Source organism: Halichoerus grypus, chromosome 1 (genome assembly GCF_964656455.1).
Source record: "Halichoerus grypus chromosome 1, mHalGry1.hap1.1, whole genome shotgun sequence".
Classification (NCBI taxonomy): domain Eukaryota; kingdom Metazoa; phylum Chordata; class Mammalia; order Carnivora; family Phocidae; genus Halichoerus; species Halichoerus grypus.
In genome coordinates this window covers 138,934,666-138,952,270 of record NC_135712.1, presented here as the reverse complement: position 1 = coordinate 138,952,270, position 17,605 = coordinate 138,934,666, and the positions used below count along the sequence as shown (strand labels likewise).

Below are 17,605 nucleotides of genomic sequence, written 5' to 3'. Positions count from 1 at the left end.
CCAGCTGTAATCCTTGTTAGCAGTGTGCTCCTGGGCAAGTTATTTAACCTCACAAACCTCATTTTCCTTATCTTTGTATAGAAATTATAAAAGGACCCAATTACAGAGTTGATTTGGGAATTCTGTGAGATAATCCACATAAAGCATTTAACCCAATGCCTAAAAAGCAGTAAGAGTTCAATACTTGTTGGCTACAGTTACTATTATTATCCCAGATACATTCTCAAATGTTACCACGGTGCTTGGTATGTTGTAAGGGTTAAATGAATATCTATTGTATGAATGTTCCAATAAAATATTGAAGAATCTAGCTGTGCTTTTTCTTCCCTATGATGACTATTTTTATTTTTAATATAAACATTGGCTCATCCAATGTCTATTGGTTTTACATATTGACATGGTAGTCTTTGGAAAAAAATCACAAGTGCAGGCTCCTACTTGATGGAAGGAATAATGGAGCTTCTTTTCGGTAGGCTCTTTGAGACTTAATCTTGGTTTCTCCAGAATGATCAGTCCAATGGTCATGGTAATAGCCAAGAAATGATTAGTACACATCGTGAGTTCTCAACATCAGAGTGCAATACCTCTTCATGTCCAAATGATCCACCTATACACTGAATAGAAAGCCTATTAGGAACACAAATACAGAGTATCTCTTGCATTCAGAGATGGTGGACTCAAACTAAGTATTTCATTTTCTTTCTACGAAAGCTCTGGGATAGGCTAGATGACTGGGCTGCTCTGACTCAGCCTCTAGAACCTCCACACTCAGCCAGGACAAAGTGAGAAGAGATGCAAGAAGTAGAGAACTGAGCCCTTCGATGTCTAGGAGGCAGACAACAAGGACCAAAGTTATCGAGTCAAGGTCATCTTCAGCAGGGAGGATGGAAGAACTGCCTTCTCTGGAGGATACTCCACATCTCTCCAGAGACTGATTCAGAGTCTATCGGAACTACTATTTTCCAAAGGGATTAGCAGCTTGACATTGTCTTAAATTGCTGGATAGGTCAAGAGGGGTTCTTGGAAAAGAAAGACATGGCAGACGGGCCTCATAGTAAAAACGTGGGTATTCTTTTTTTTTTTTTTTTTTTTTAAAGATTTTGTTTATTTATTTGACAGAGAGAGATACACAGCGAGAGAGAGAACACAAGCAGGGGGAGTGGGAGAGGGAGAAGCAGGCTTCCCACAGAGCAGGGAGCCCGATGCGGGGCTCGATCCCAGGATCCTGGGATCATGACCTGAGCCGAAGGCAGACGCTTAACGACTGAGCCACCCAGGCGCCACCATAACGTGGGTATTCTTTTGACATCGGTTACCACCCAGCATTGTACAAAGCTAAAGAGCAGATAACTCGGAAACGAACATTCTAAACCCCAAACTCTCTCCTGTTTTGTTTCAGTCAGGTCTACTAAAAAATGCAAAGTAGCAAACAAACCATCCTGTTGGGAAAAGAGAGTGCCTCCTTTCTAACTTCAGAATGAGGATGTAGAGCACAGAGAAGGGCTGGGGTCACACTGGTGAATGCAAGAACAGAAGCAGCATCACTGCCTGTCCTCCTGATAAGGAACAAGACCAGAAAAAGGGGCAGAGCAAATTAAACAGCATCTTTTCTACCTCTTGATTCTCCCTCTCCACTTCTCAACTCATTACACTACCCTATCCTCATTCCCTCATTCCCTTCAAATATGTCTGAGGCAGGAAGCTACAGTATTTTTGGATGTGGTATTTAGGTATGAGCTGTGCTCCCAAAGGGGGCCATTTTATCCACAGACCCATGCCTTGTTCACATTTCCCTGTCACACAGTTTTCCAAGCTACCACAATTAATGCCTGGATTGGGTGGCAACCATCACGTGCTGTTTCCAGAAGGAAAAAAAGAAAAAAGTGCATTTAGCAGACTGCCTGAGAAGACAGATCTTTCAGAGGTTGATTAACAACTCTATCTTGCTTCCTGTTCCTTTCTTCTCATCATTAGGGGACACTCAGGGACACTCAGGGCTTCTAACGCAAAGCTTTCATTAACTCTTCTGAGATAAGTGAGTGTACCAATTCATGAAGAAATACCAGACACACTGATTTCTCCCAATTACATTCCATGAAACTCTGCTACCCACAAGGATTTGATTAAAAAGCACAACGCAGCAACACAGGAAGGCCTTTCGATTTGGGAGGTAAAATTCAAATCGATGGAAAAAAAAATAAACCTCATAAATTAAAGTACTTGAAATTAAAACTTCCATATGGCAAAAAGTAAGACAATACACAAAATTAAAGGACAGATGATAAAATAAAGGGTTGATTTCTTTAGTATACAAGAAGTTCTTACAAAGGGATAAGAACCTGATCCAACAGAAGAATGGACAGGAAAACAATATATACAAATGACCAATAAATCATATGAATAGATCCTTGATCTCACTGACAATAAAATAAATTCAAGTTAAAGTACCTAACATCTTGGTTAAAATGAGGAAGAATATCTACTGTCAGTTAAGGTGTAAAGAACAAAGCACTCTCAAAACTTGACAAGCAGATACTTGGGGCACTCTTTTTGTATGAGCAATTTAGGAATATCTATTCAAATTTTAAAATACAAGAACAAGTTAGACTGAATTGTACTGATATAAAGGTCTCCAAAGATGACCTCAAAAAGCAGCTTGGAAAAAGGGGTTCTGATAGCATCATCTTATTTCTGCAAAAATTTTTAAAAAGAGGAAGTAAATGTGCAACATAGGTATAGAATTTATATGTTTACATATGCATAGATCATTTCTGGAAGGATATGTATGGAAGGAAATGTATAAGAAACTATTAATAGTGCTTAACTGAGGAGTAGAACTTTGGGGGCTGACAGGGTGAGAAAAGGAGCTGTTTTTGTTTTTTAATTTTATACCCTTCTGATGGAATTAACTTTCTGTGGTATAAAGGTGTTTTGTTTGTTTTTGTTTACATAAAAATTAAAAAAAATAATACAAAAGGACCAGGGATTAACTGAAAAACCAATCTGAACATAATGTCTCAGAAGGCGAATTTTGAGCACATGAAACAGTTGGACAATGGTGGCCAAGAAGCTTGTGCAAATAATAAGACATTAAATTTAAAAAGCTGAACATGTTTCAACATGAGAGGCTGAAGATGCAAAGGGACCACGGTGAGACCATATATAAAGATAGATCTTGAACTCCCAACCTGCTGCAACCAGCTCAGGAAGTCAAACTACAACCTCTGCAGCAAATATCCCAACCCAGCGAGATCATTAACTGCCAACTTCCCTAGTTTTCATTCCTACTTCCAATTTAGGACTAACCAGGGAAAGACAAATTGGCTCCCCTCACCAATCGCATAGGATGCCCTGGTTCTAGCTAGACTGCCTCCAGCTTCCCTATGCCAAGAGCCACAAATCAGGGCACTTCTGAAGCCTTTCAGAATTTTTCCCACTATCAAGCTTTTCCACTCCCCTGCCTGCCTATGAGTCTCTACCAAATGCTGGGGATGGGTGCTGGTTCCCTTGCCATAGAAAGCTTGGGAAAAATGGCCTTTACTGGTTCTCATTTGGGTAGTTTTCATTTACTTCCACAAAGACTGCAGTTTGAGTATGTGATATTTTCAATGTAATATTTCCAAAATTAGCTTTATAACCTATTATAGAAATTATATAAGGATGTCTTTATATGCTCAGGTTTTCTATAGACTAAGTATGGGTTGCATAAGACATCAATGTATATAATTCCTGACCAAAAAATTCGGGACCATTGGGAACTGAATGATTCAGGGGAATGAACTGTATAGATAATTTTCTCTACTGCTGCTCTTTGAGATCACGTTCATGGAGACAACACCTTCATTCATGTCTTTAGCACTGAGCTCAGTCAGGAACTTCAGTTCTACCTTTCCATTCACAACCACCTATTACCACAAGATTCAGCCTGGGCTTCAAACTGAGTGTCCCTAAAAGTAAAATCATTTTCACCCTTTATCCCCACCCAACTACCTTCCTCCTTTACCATACACTACTTATTCTTCCCTCCTGATTTTTTAAGAACAGTTTCCATTTTCATCCTCCTTGCACCCCTTCTCTTGTGCTTTGGGTCCCCACTGCCTCTTTCTTGTTTAAACTCTCCATCCTTTTGCTCTGGAAGGAAGCAAAAGCATCCTTCCTGGACTGCCCATGTGCAGCTTCCGTTCTTCTTCTAACATTGGGTTAAAATAACCCTCTGGCCATGTGTTTCCACTGGTTGAAAAGCTTTCACAACCCCCTGTTGTTTATAACAATCCTCCTTTTCCAATCCTATGTCCCACTACGTTTCCTCACACAGACACAGAAACCTGAGCTCAATAAACAGAGACCGGCAATTACAAAGCTGAGGATGAACAGCACTTTGTTCCACAAATATATAAGATTTATCGGAAGTCATCCCAACCGAAGACCTCTCCAGCTTGGAATCGTTTTCCTGACGATGACGATCAGGCCCAGGAGGCATTTAGGTGGCTGTTTTATAACAGCAGCTATCATCACTTAGTTAAGGATATGAAATGATAAGGCTGACAGATACAGAAGGAACTGAGGATCCTTATATTTAGAAGGCATTTAATCTGCTTGCAGACCCATAATTTTTAAAGTCAGGAGCTCCTGAAATCTTGAAACTCTTGCTTTTGTAATTAAAGCTATCTGTTTATCTTTGCTACCAGACCATGAGTTTTCAGAGGGTAGGATCAATGTCTTACTCATTTTTATATTCTCTTATTGCCCATGGTAAGAATTTAATAAATATTTATTGAAATCATTAGGATCTATTCCCATTTCATCATTAAAATAGCTATTGTTTACTTGGTATTTATTACATGCCAGGTATTTATTAAGGAAGAACTCATCTAACATGAGTAATGGATGATAAAATTTAAGTTCTGACTAGGTCCCTGGTTAAATGGATATAGAATTCCAAAGCGAGGGGTCAGGTTGCCATGTGAAGGTTAGCTGACAATGTTCTTTGAGTCTAACATGTATGTCCTTGCCCACTTTGAGGGTAAAAGGCATCAAGAGGTACCTATCTTGTCATCTCCTCAAGGAGAAGAAAGAGTTATTACAGGATTCCTGGAGCTGTGGTGGAGGTGCAGAATGTCCTAGAACAAGAACAAGGTTGACATATTGTTTGCCGGTAGAGTTGGGTAATGTTTTGATGTTGGGGTGAGCCTGCACTCCCAGAGTTTGTCAGAAAAGAGATAGAAAACTATTTCCTATGGGTCAGATATGGCCACCTGAGGGAAGGAGATCCCCAGTGAAAAGTATCTCAGGTCCTTTCTCATGGTCCCATAGGATTCCTTGGTAGGGCAGAGGGGCATGAGCAACAAGAAACTGAAGGGCAGATGCTTAGATTTGGGGGAAGTGACTTTCTGGAATATATATACCACAGGGGCCAGGGGAGCCATATGGGTGGGTAGGGGGCATAAGGGAGCCCTGGGAGAGAAGCACCAGGCCCATCTCATTCTACCTTCCAGTGAGCCTCTGAGCAGAGCAGCTGAAACCCAGGGATGCTGAAGGTCTGGGAGGGGGTGTTAAGGGTCAGAGAGGAGAAATTGAGCTACCCACCATACCTTCTTTCCCTTTCCTTTATGCCTGAAACAAAGAAGAGGGGAGAATAGCTGAATATTAGATGAAATTCAGAGTATTGGCTAATCTCTTGAACTAGACATTTACATTACCATATTGAATTTTTACTTTGGTTTAAGTTAATTGAGTTTGTGACTTAAAGTAATGGTAGGACAATCTATTACCTGAGACTGGCACAAAATCATGGGGCTGACTGATGTTTTCATTCAGGGACTAGAGGAAGATGATCACCTGCACAGAACAGAGATGAAAGGAATGGTGGAAGCAGAAAGTGAGTTGCATTGTATTCTGGATATACATCCATCACCTTGTATAATCCTCAGTACCACATGAAAGTTAGCAATTATGACCCTCGCACAGATGAGCAAATTGAAGCACAAAAAGGTGATGTAACTTGTCCACTTGTCATAGATGCTGAGTTAAAGAGGCACAATCTGAACTCAAGTCCTTTGGCTTCCAGAGCTCATGTGGTCAAACATGGCACACACACCTCTTTACAGAGAAACTAACATAATTTTTTCCCTCCTTCTCAACTGATTCCACTAAGATGAGGAGCAAGGAGCATGATGGATTTTACACTAGGGGAAGTATTGCTAAAAAGGAAGACTAGCAGGATAGGAGGAGGGAGGGAGAACAGCTGACATATGCTTCTGAAGGGGTTCAGAACAAGTGTCCCCAGAGACCACCACTCTGGCATGATGATTATTTTGAGCTGAAGACAATCAAGTCCTGAAAGACTCAGGAAGAGCTTTATACCTCCCTTTTAACTGTCTCTAAGAATTCAGATAGAGGGCCTGGTTTAGGAAGAAAGCTACCACCACAGGTAACTACAAAGGGTATGGACTAGGTGTGGTGAAATGGGTAGAGGTCAGCAGAGCCTGTTTGTTCAACTTCCTTTCTGTGTCCCATTGTCTCTGCATGGCTCCACAAACATATGTTTACTAAACATTTGCTCTTCCCATCTTTCTGTGGTCTTCCTTCCCTTTGAAGCCTCAGCCCCCTACCCCCTTTATTTTAGCTCAGAATGGCATGCACGCCTCAATTGCCTGTCAGGGAGCCTCTCATTGTCTTTGTGGAACTCCCTGTATGTAATTAAATTTGGTTTTCTCCTATTAATCTGTCTTATGTCAATTTAATTAACAGACCAGCCAAATGAACCTACAAATGTAGAGAAAAAATTTTCTCCCCTATTCTTCTAAACCAAAAGCTCTAAAATTACATTTGTCTTAGATATGTGAACTACCATTACATTAGATGCTTGTGGGGCAAGTCCATGGATATGCTCTCATGTAATTATCTCTAAACAGCCCCTTTAGTGAAACATGGTAAACATCATTGGTCCTATTGTAGTATAGTTGAGGAACTCACTGAATGGAGACTGCTTAAAGTCACACAGCTGGTTAGCAGAAGGACAGAACGTGGATGCAAATGTCCTACAGAGTAGATTCCATTCAACACTCATTGGTTTATGTATCTCTTCTACTGGCCACTTTTTGATATGGAGAGTCTGTAAACACAAGTACTGAGTTTTAAATGCCAAACCAGTCCTCTGTTGACCGCTTTCTACAAACTTTGAGGAAGTCAATAATAAGAAGAGAAACTCCTTTTCCTGTAAGAATCTCTTAAAGGCTACTCATACAAAACTTTTATCAAAATGACATGATATCCGTCTGTCCCAGATCTCAGTCAGCTCAGGTACTGCTTTTCCTATTTTGAACCTATTTCACAAAATAATTCTTTAAGCAAACCCTTAATTTATTGGCGGGGGGAAAAAACGCTTATGAACACATTGCCTCCTTTCTACATGATCTAATGTCCATAGGTCTCCAGGGTGAATTTAAACATTATTCCCACCCACAAACCCACTGGAAAAACAGAGAAAAGCAAAGAAATACACAAACAAAAACCACTGCTTTTTTTTTTTTTTTGGACCTAGTATCTATATCTCTGTGGGACTAAACACAGAATAAAGATAAGACTGTCTTTGTGAACATCTGTATTTATTATTCAACATGCTGCAAGTTTATAGGGAGACTGAGTGGGAACACATCCATCTCACTTTCTTTCTGCTTCTCTATTATTATTTCTCAGCAAGTGCCTCTGACATTTAACAGTGAGATTTTTACAAGCTCTTAACACATAATCTACATAAATGTACGTTCCCTAACTCACCAGGGTCCTGAAGCAACCTGAAAGCTGCTTTTAGAAAACACTAACTTATGTTGAATTCAGTTGCATTTCTGAGTAGGATGAATGACTGTTACCATTTAAAAACAACAACAACAACAACAACAACAACAACAACAAAACCCTTGTTTTGACTAACCCTATCCATTGACTTGGTGGGAAAAGTACAGGATTGAGATCCAAACCAAGGTCTAGAAACTGAATTCAAACCCCAGCTTCTTAGGAATGAATTCCAGGAATTTAGCAAATCACTCATACTTCTAAGCCTTTGTTGTCCTAGAACTATAATCAATAATATCCACTTCATTGGTCTCATAGTTATGAGGACAAAATAAAATAAATATATGTGAAATGTGCTTCAGAAACCATCAATGGACATTTAAAGATTATACTCTATTGTGGGTTTCAGTATTTGGCTGTTTTCCTAAAATATCAGATCATTCCTTTTCCAGAGATGTACATGTCTTTTTCTTTTCTTTTCTTTTTTTAAAAGATTTTATTTATTTATTTATTTGACAGAGAGAGAGACACAGTGAGAGAGGGAACACGAGCGGGGGGAGTGGGAGAGGGAGAAGCAGACTTCCTGCCCAGCAGGGAGCCCGATGTGGGACTCGATCCCAGGACCCTGGGATCATGACCTGAGCCGAAGGCAGACACTTAACGACTGAGCCACCCAGGCGCCCCATACATGTCTTTTTCTTAAGCATAACCGACTAGGATATGATTCTAACATAACCTATAATAGTATTCATGCCAAAATATATTTAACCTGAATCTAATCAAGAGGAAAGGATTTGACCAATCCAGAACTTGGGACACTTTGCAATGTGACTGATCAAGACGCTTCAAAGGGTCACTGAAAGGAAACAAAACAGAACAACAACTAAAAACACACACAAAACAAAAACAGTCTGCAGAACTATTATTGATTAAAGGAAGAAGACATGTAACAACTAAAGGAATGCAAAAGACTGATTTCTGGATGTAAAAAAAAGAAATGCTAGAAAAGAGCATTTTTGGAACACTTAGGGAAAATTTTAAATACAAATTCTGTATTAGATATTATTGTATCAAATATAAATTTCTTGGGCTTTTCTTGATTTGAGTAGGAAGTAGAGACTCCTTGTTCCTTTTTTTAAATTTTTTAAATTATGTTATGTTAATCACCTTACATTACATCATTAGTTTTTGATGTAGTGTTCCATGATTCACTGTTTGCATATAACACCCAGTGCTCCATGCAGTATGTGCCCTCTTTAATACCCATCACCAGGCTAGCCCCTCCCCCCACCCCTCTCCCCTCTAGAACCCTCAGTTTGTTTCTCAGAGTCCATAGTCTCTCATGGTTCGTCTCCCCCTCCGATTTCCCCCCCTTCATTTTTCCCTTCCTGCCATCTTCTTCTTCTTCTTTTTTTTTTAACATATAATGTATTATTTGTTTTAGAGGTACAGGTCTGTGATTCAACAGTTTTACACAATTCACAGCGCTCACCATAGCACATACCTTCCCCAATGTCTATCACCCAGCGAGACTCCTTGTTCTTAAGAGATACATATTGAAGTATTTTGGGGTAAAATGTCATGACAACTGCAACTTTCAGAATACCCTAGAAAAACAAAACTATATTTTTATGTGGAAAGAGGGAGATAAAAGTGGCAAAAGATTAACAATTGGCAAATGGAAAGTGATGAATATAAAAGTATTCATTGTACAAATTTTCCAACTTGTTGGAAAGTTTCAAGTTTCTCAAATGAAAATCTGAATGGGAGATTCTATGCTTAAAAAACAAACAACAACAACAACAAAAGGACTTCAAGAGAAAAATCCCTTCCTGATAAAGCAAGAAAGTTTTAGGAATACTCATTAGAGTATGGCTTATCTCCTCATATTGACACAGAATAGAAACCCAAGGTGAAATGAGAAGCAATTCTTAGAAATTGTATTTCATGTATGCCAGGACTACGAAAGGACTAGCACACTGACAGAAACACATGTGTAGTGTGGACCTGGTTTTAATTAGGCAGCATGGAGATCATGGCTTAGCCACTTGCAAATTATATAACCTCTCTACCCCATAGTCTTCTCAATTAAACATGGGGGTAATAATTTCTCTCTCAAAGGGGTTTCATGAGGATGAATTGAGATAGCACCTATAAAACACCTAGAAAAGCTTCCGTTATAGGATAAAATCTCCATGCGAGTTTATTATTACTTTCCCCTCTACCACTACTATTATTGTTACTATCCTCACCATCATCACCTTACACCTTGTCTTCTCTCTGCTAGGAGAGTGTAGGGCCAGAGTGTGACCCTATCCTTAATGCAATAAAGGGAATAACTACGATGGTGGACATCTACTGTGTGCAAAGCACTGGACCAAATACTGTACTTTGAAGATGGAGAGAAATTTTGTCCCAGGATGGATCATGCTCAGCGTTTCCTCATATCTATTTTGGATGATCTAGATGATGAGATTTGGGACTTTTGAGCTGATGCTATTTAGATGAAATTTTGGATTTCGACTTGATGTCATAATGGGTTGAGAGTTTGGGGGATGTTGGGATATGAATGAATATATTTTGCATGGGGGATGGATGTGAATCTTCCGGACCAGAAGGTAGATTGTAGTAGGCTGAAAAATGCTCCCCACTATCCCTCCCCACCCCCCACGCCCCCACAAGTATCTAGGTCCTAATCCCTGGTATCCATGGATATTACCTTTTATGGAAAAAGAGGCTTTGCAGATGTGATTAAGTTAGGGATCTTGAGATGGAGGGATCATCCTGGATTATCTGGGTGAACCCTAAATGTAATTACAAATGTCTTTATCAGAAGGAGCCAGAGGTGGAGTTGATATGGGAGAGAAGGCAATATGACTACCGAGGTAGAGATCAGAGGGATGTGGCTACAAGAAATGTGGGCAGCCCCCAGAAGCTGGAAACAGCAAGAAACAGATGCTCCCTTAGAGCCTCTGAAGGAAATCAGCCCAGCTGACAAAGTGATTTGGGTCCAGCAAAATGACTTCAAACTTCCGGCTTCCAGAACTATAGAACATGTGTGTGTTGTTTCAAGCCACAAAGTTTGTCGTAATTTTTTATAGTAGCCATAGGAAACTAACACTGTAGTAAGTAGAGACTAGAACACGGAGTCAGTTCTAGCTGACTCTCCATTACACTGGATTAAGGATTTTTGCTTCAACTAAAGACCTGGCTTAGCTCTGAGTTTCCTGGCAAAGAAAGAAGACAAAAATGTCAAATTACCAAAATGATTACTAACTAATACAGTGAAAGATGATTAGTAAGCAGAGAGAAACTTTTTCAAATTTCAGAATTTTTAAAAGATCCTGTGGAAGGGCTACCACACGATATAGTGGGCAAGATCTTTAACATTTCACTGATGGTGTATGTATATTCTGCTTTGGCTTTAGGCATCATGTAAGTCATTGCTCTGTGAAAGAATTCCTAAGCCATAGAAGGCTAAATTATCATATAGGAATGATGTTTACTAGAAATACATAATAAGATGGGGATGATTAGCATGTCTTTTATAGTGTGGGGGTCCACAGGGTGTATCATGCAAACAAAGTCACCTCTGACCATGACAAGCAGTGCTGGTAACAATTGTACTGGGACAAATGCTCAAACAGGAACCGTCCCAGACAAATGAGACACGCAGTTATCTTGCTTATAGGCAACATCCTTAAAAGTGAGGAGAGAGCCTAGTCAAATCTACAGTATGCCTTTTTAAAAGAATATGTCAATCCTTGACTGAGACTAAAACAGACTTTTTGTTCAAACTTCACATTCTTCCTAGACATCGACATAAATTATCTTCTGTGAACTATTAACTTATTACATTTACAAATAATATTATAAAACAGATAAGTTTTATAAGTGACAAAGACTGCGTAGAATTCAAACATCTAACAAATCAAATATTTTATTCTTCTAGGTAATTTTATAATTGCCATTTTAGCATAGGTGACAATTTTGTTCCTTTTTTTAAGATTCTAAATTGTGATCCTCATTATTTTAATACCAGCTCCCTGCCCCAGTGAATGGAGTTATATATTAGATCTGTCCAAACATTATTCTATTGCTAGATATTTTGATTTTCTCCCATTTTTGCTAATAATTTATCATAAATAATGTGGAATTGAAATAAATGTTTTGAGTTGATACATTTTTCCCTTTTGGATCATTTCCTTAAGATAAATTCCTAGAGGTGGAATTGCTAGAGTCAATCTTCTCATCTGAATTCTGTTTATTGTCTACATCATTGAAAGGGCTAATTGCATAATGATGGGTAAGTCTTTAAATGGCTAAGAGTTGGTTGCTTCTGTTCACTTTGTATTGAATATGTGTCCATAGCATCAACGCCCAAATATGTAGAGTTGTTCCACGGGGCAAGTAGCAGCTTGAGGAGTCTGAGTCACCCTCTCCTGGTTTTAGTCATTGTGGATCTTAGTCATAGCGGCATCTGATAGGACCACTGGCTCAGTCCATTTGCTCCCTGGTGAGAACAGAGCAAACCAAAAAAGTAGAATACTGTATTTGGTCCAAAATTTGTATTTTAAAGAACCATTTATTTACAGCCCATATAACATTTTCTTGGCAATAGTCCACAGTTTTTCTCAAGTCACTGGGGGAAACAATGCCTTGCATGGTTTTTGGTTTTTGTTTCCCATTAAAAACATAACTGTGCAAAGATGTATGGATAAGAGTGTTTCTTCACTGGGGCACTGTTTGCTATAGCAGAAAATTTTTTAAAAAGAAGGAATTAAAAAAGTAACCAGAAATACTTCAAAAATCCACCACAAAAAATTGATTAAAAATAGTACATTAATACAAAAGAAAGAAGCAATCTACATATCCTGATAAAAAAAGGTGTCAAAGATATATTAGGTGAAAAGTGTACGTGTATGATCTCATCTGTGTAAAACAAAATAGAAAGATTTACACACACACACACACACACACACACACACACAAACATGTATAATTAAGAAGTTAAAGGACAACAATAAAAAATGATAGTCTTATCCTCTAGGGGATGGTTATAGAGCTGAAAAAATGGAGAAGAATTTTTACTTTTTATCTTGTACCTTTTTCTACTATTGCCATTTTTTGCCATGAGCATGATCATAATGATAACTCGGTAATAAAGGGAGTGGCCAGTAGGCATTAACAGATAACCTCTTCTCTGTCAGGAGCTACAGGGATTACAAAAGTATGTGAGACATGGTGTCTCTTCTGACCAGTTAGTTACCATGGGCAATCATGTAAACTTTCTGAATCTCAGCAGAATGTACAGGAAACCTTATAGGCCTGAAGTTAGATAAAACCAGGTTTAACTCCCAGTTATGATACCAGCTAGGGAATCTTGGGCAAGCAGACTAACTGCCCAGTTTCCTCAACTATAAATGAAAAGACCCACCTATTTAACGGGTTTCTGATAATGCCTGGTTCTGATAGTACCCATCTCATAGCAGATGCTTGACAAATACTATTGATTCTGAAGACACTTTCAAAGGGATGAGAATCCAAGTTCAGATTTCCCATGGGTTCTGTGGAATACCAGGTATCTGAGAGTTCCAGCAAATGAGTATTCTGCAGTCACCTGAGTCTGAGAAATACCCTCTCGGAGAGTCACAATGGGCATCAGCCTGTGAGAGGTTCTGAGAAGTTACAGCAAAGTAATCTGTTAGCTCAGAACTTCCCAACATACTTGGTCCCCCCTGCCAAAGGCCTCCCCACACCCCATTATTTTTATAGCATAAACACCCACAGAATTTATTGGCTAAATTCAGATCTAATTAAACAATATTTAATTCTACCTCAATTGCTACTACTAATACACTATCACTTTACCCGAATATTCGGAGGGGTATATAGTGACAAGTTTTGCAAATGAGAATTCCATTTGTTCTTGATCCCTCTCATGCTGTATAATATTACTATAGAGAAAGAGTCAATGACAGCTAATGTCTATTATAGGCAGAGATGAAAAAATGAATAATCCATAACTATCACTAGGATGGTTTTATTTAATTAAAGAAGTAGCCTTTGTTAAAACTATTCATGCCTTTAAGTAAATGAGAATGAATGGGTTATTATTATCTTTGAATTATATACTCTCCTATTTCCTTATCCTCAGGCACCACCTTCATTTTTGATAAGATCATTGAATAACATGATCCTTAAAGACCTTGAAAACCTTATAGAGTGGTCAAAGAAAGGGCTTTGGAATTAGACATGCCTAAATTTGCTTAATCTTGTCATTCAACCACTTACTAGTTACTAATTAGAGCTAGTAACTTACTACTTATCAGTTTGTTTTTTTTAGGTTACATAACACTGGACCTCAATTGTTTTCATCTATAAAATGAGCTTGATAATACTTAATTTCATGTGCTGTGGTAGATTGTTTTCAAAAACAGTTTTTATTATTTCCCATCCTGTATTATCCATGTCCTTTTGCAAGGTAACCTTAAATTCCTCCCATCAAGAAGTGGAGTTTAGGGACAGCTGGGTGGCTCAGTTGGTTAAGCGTCCAACTCTTGATTTTGGCTCAAGTCATGATCTCCAGGTTGTGAGATCAAGCCCCACGTCTGCGGAGTCTGTTTGACTCCCTCTGGCCTTCCCCTGACTCACACACACTCCCTCTATCTAAATAAAATAGGATAAGATAAGACAACATAAGATAAGATAAAATAATTTCTAGGCTGGCCTTGGAATTTCCTTTGACCACAGATGAGGCAAAAGTGACATTATGCCAGTCCCATGCCTATGCCTCTCCAAGAGGCCACACATGCTCTTGCTTTTGCTCTTGGAACCCTCCCCCACCTCAAGTCACCTTGTGAACAATCCCTGCCTAGCCTGCTGGATGATAAGCAATCAGATAAAGGAGGGGAGGGGCAGTCGTCCTAGCTGGGTCACTCCAGCCTCCCGCAGGCCACACTTCCAGCATGCGATAAAGTCTCGCCTAGATCATCAGAGTCAACTTCTGACCGGCAGCTGACCACAGACTCCTAAGTGAGCCCAGCCAAGACCAGAAAAACCATCCAGCTACCCATGAATTTGTGAGCAACATAAATGACACTGAGTTTGGGAGTGCTTGTTAGCTAGAAGTCAGCTGATACACATGACTATTTTAACAATTAAGAAAGTTAATATATTTATGTTTCTTATCATGACAACCGATTGGTATTTGTTTAATGTATATATACTAACAACTAATAGAAGAGTATGCTTCTTAATAAAAGTATCCTAGGGATATCATTCAAGAATGTTATAATTGCTCTAAGCTGAAGAACATCCGCAGTTACATTATCAATAGAAACCAAATTATGTAATTATATTTGCTGACTATGATAGTCAATCATATTCTAAATTGCTATGGTAACCTCCAAGTAGCCCAGAAAAACTAATACATAGATGGAAGATATCCATCTGATTCCTAGGTCAAATGTGAATAAGACATCTTCATATTGTTGGCTCACTTATTGCTAGTACCTGGCACAGCGACTAACATAGACTCAGTGCTCTATCAGTGCAGCCCAGTGGTTAGGAGCCAGGGCTCAGTCTGGATCCCAGTTCCTTCCTACAGTAACTTTGCCTTGCCTCTGTTTCCCCATCTGCAAATGAGGATAACAAGTATTTACTGCTTCTATTTGCAGGAAGGAAGAAGTGAAGTTATTTAGGTGAAGTACCTACATGGCACATAGTACACAATAAATGTTAGTTATATCTCTTTGTTGAGATTTTTGTTTTAAACATATTCCTGGATACAGAGCCTGTGTGGCAGTTCTGGGCATGAGTGAGTAGCCATCCTAGTGTTTGCTGGATCTCTCAGGCTCTCAGAAGCTATCTATCCTGCAAACACAAAGGCAAACATCAAAGAGACAACTACAAAGAAAGCAAAGTTTCTAGAGATTCAGTGAAGAATTGAAATGTCATGTCTTAGCAATCGTGATGAAACAGAATTGAAATAAATAACATTTTATTAATTCAGGGGCTATAGCCGGCAGGTAGACACTCTGAGGTGCTCACCTGGTGTTTGGTCTTCAAAAGGTTCCCATGGAAAGGAACCCACTCTCCAGTCCTGAAGGGCAGAACCCTGAGGCTCCACCTCCCCTGATTTCATTTTGGCCATTAACCTGTTAACGAGCCTACCCAGACCCGGGACCTCATAGACATTCTCACCGAATAATCTAGGCTGATGACTTGAGGCTGACACTGGACCCTGATTTCAATTGAAGGTGAACAGACCATTTATTTGCACTCAGATTACCCTTCCCTCTAGAACCTCAGGTTTTCCATTCCAGAACTGCTGTTTTATCAAAGCAAGTAGAATTGCTGCCCCTCCAATCTGTTAGCAGAAACTAAGTGGTGTATAAATCATCCCAATCTTCATGTAATTTGCCCCTGATTTCAGATTTAGATTCTTCATTCCGTGAAGCTCTCTAATGTACAGTTTCAAATTTCATCTTCTCAGTGACCACCTGGGGATCATGGAAGATACAAATGTCCTCATTTATTTTACCCTGTGATACGTATTTTTTCAAAAAACAAACAAACAAAAAACTTAAGTCCTCCCTAAAGAAAAAGACAGAATGGAAAAACAAACCAGTATTTGTAGAACAATAAAGTCGTACAAAGAACTTGCCTGGATACTGTCGGTATGGCAATAATTCTAACAGGAGGATCTTCAGACAGGCTGCCTCCGATTTATCTAATTATGCCAACAGATAAAAGAGGCAGCCCTTTACAGATCAATGGGTTGTATCTAGTCTAGAAATGTTCTTGCCTCTTCCTGTTCTCCACCTGAGCCCTTTATCTTTCCAGTTAAACATAAGCTTCTCTCAAATGTAAACAAACAAACAAACAAAAACTCCACAAAACAAAACAAAACAAAAAAGGAAATCAGAACTGAGATCTATGGTTTTCTCTTTTCCATACTGTGTAGTTCATTGAAATTCCACAGGGAAATGTGTAGCCCTTAGTTGGCTTGATTTTTCTTTTGGGAATCACCCGGAAAAATTAACAGCTACCCAGGGACTGAGCTCTTGTCAACAACAAACCAAATAAAACTTTCCAAACTCATTTAATTGTCTGCAGGATGCAGTAAGGCTTCCCTTATCTCCTTGCTCAGACATCATATGCCAGTTCAAATAAAACTGAATTGGTATTTTCCATCCTAGCATTTACTCCATCTCGGTGAACCAACCAGCAAGGTTAAGATAAGTAAAAAGAAGTAAGAATCAGTCCAGGTGAAGCTAAGAAAGTCAAACAGAAAAGAGACAGCCATTCTCAGAAAAAGATAATATAAAATCCCATCCTGTCTCTTCTAAATGCTTGCACAATCAAAAAAAAAAAAAAAAATAGGCCATCATAATATTGACATGCAGTCACAAATTTCCTTGCCTGCAGCATGGTTTCAGGAATTGTGACTAAACTGCAGTTGTATTAACCAATTCTTACACATGCTCGGCTCAAAAAATGTTTGGTCAGGAAAGAATGTATTATTTTTACCCAACCTGTTGCTTTTTGCTTTGCATGGAATCTCAGGATGTGATAACAGGAGGGGCGGTGAGGCTGGACTGGTCTCCCTGATTCCCTGATTTAGTAACACTTGGTCTAGGCATGAGCACACAGCCCCTTCACCCCCACCCCTGGCATTCTTTTCCTTTTCTCTCTTTCCACTTCAGCAATTCCTCAAGTCACAGATGGAAGGGCTAGGTAGAGCAGAGCCAAACTCCCCTATGTGGTAGGCCTCTGGACCTTCTGAGTGTCTCAGCTATGGGCATCT

General features: G+C 39.2%; 1 protein-coding gene across 14 annotated transcripts in view; it reads right to left on the bottom strand.

Moving 5' to 3' along the window:
* LRRC3B (leucine rich repeat containing 3B) overlaps positions 1-17,605 on the bottom strand; it is a 143,921-nt gene that overhangs the window by 56,458 nt on the left and 69,858 nt on the right. Inside the window, exon 2 of one of the 14 annotated variants that reach the window (XM_036109281.2) lies at positions 5,772-5,838. The exons of the other annotated variants lie outside the window; for them this stretch is intronic. The gene's annotated coding sequence lies outside the window, so the exon portion shown is untranslated. The remainder of the gene's footprint in view (positions 1-5,771; positions 5,839-17,605) is intronic. 14 annotated transcript variants of the gene reach the window in all.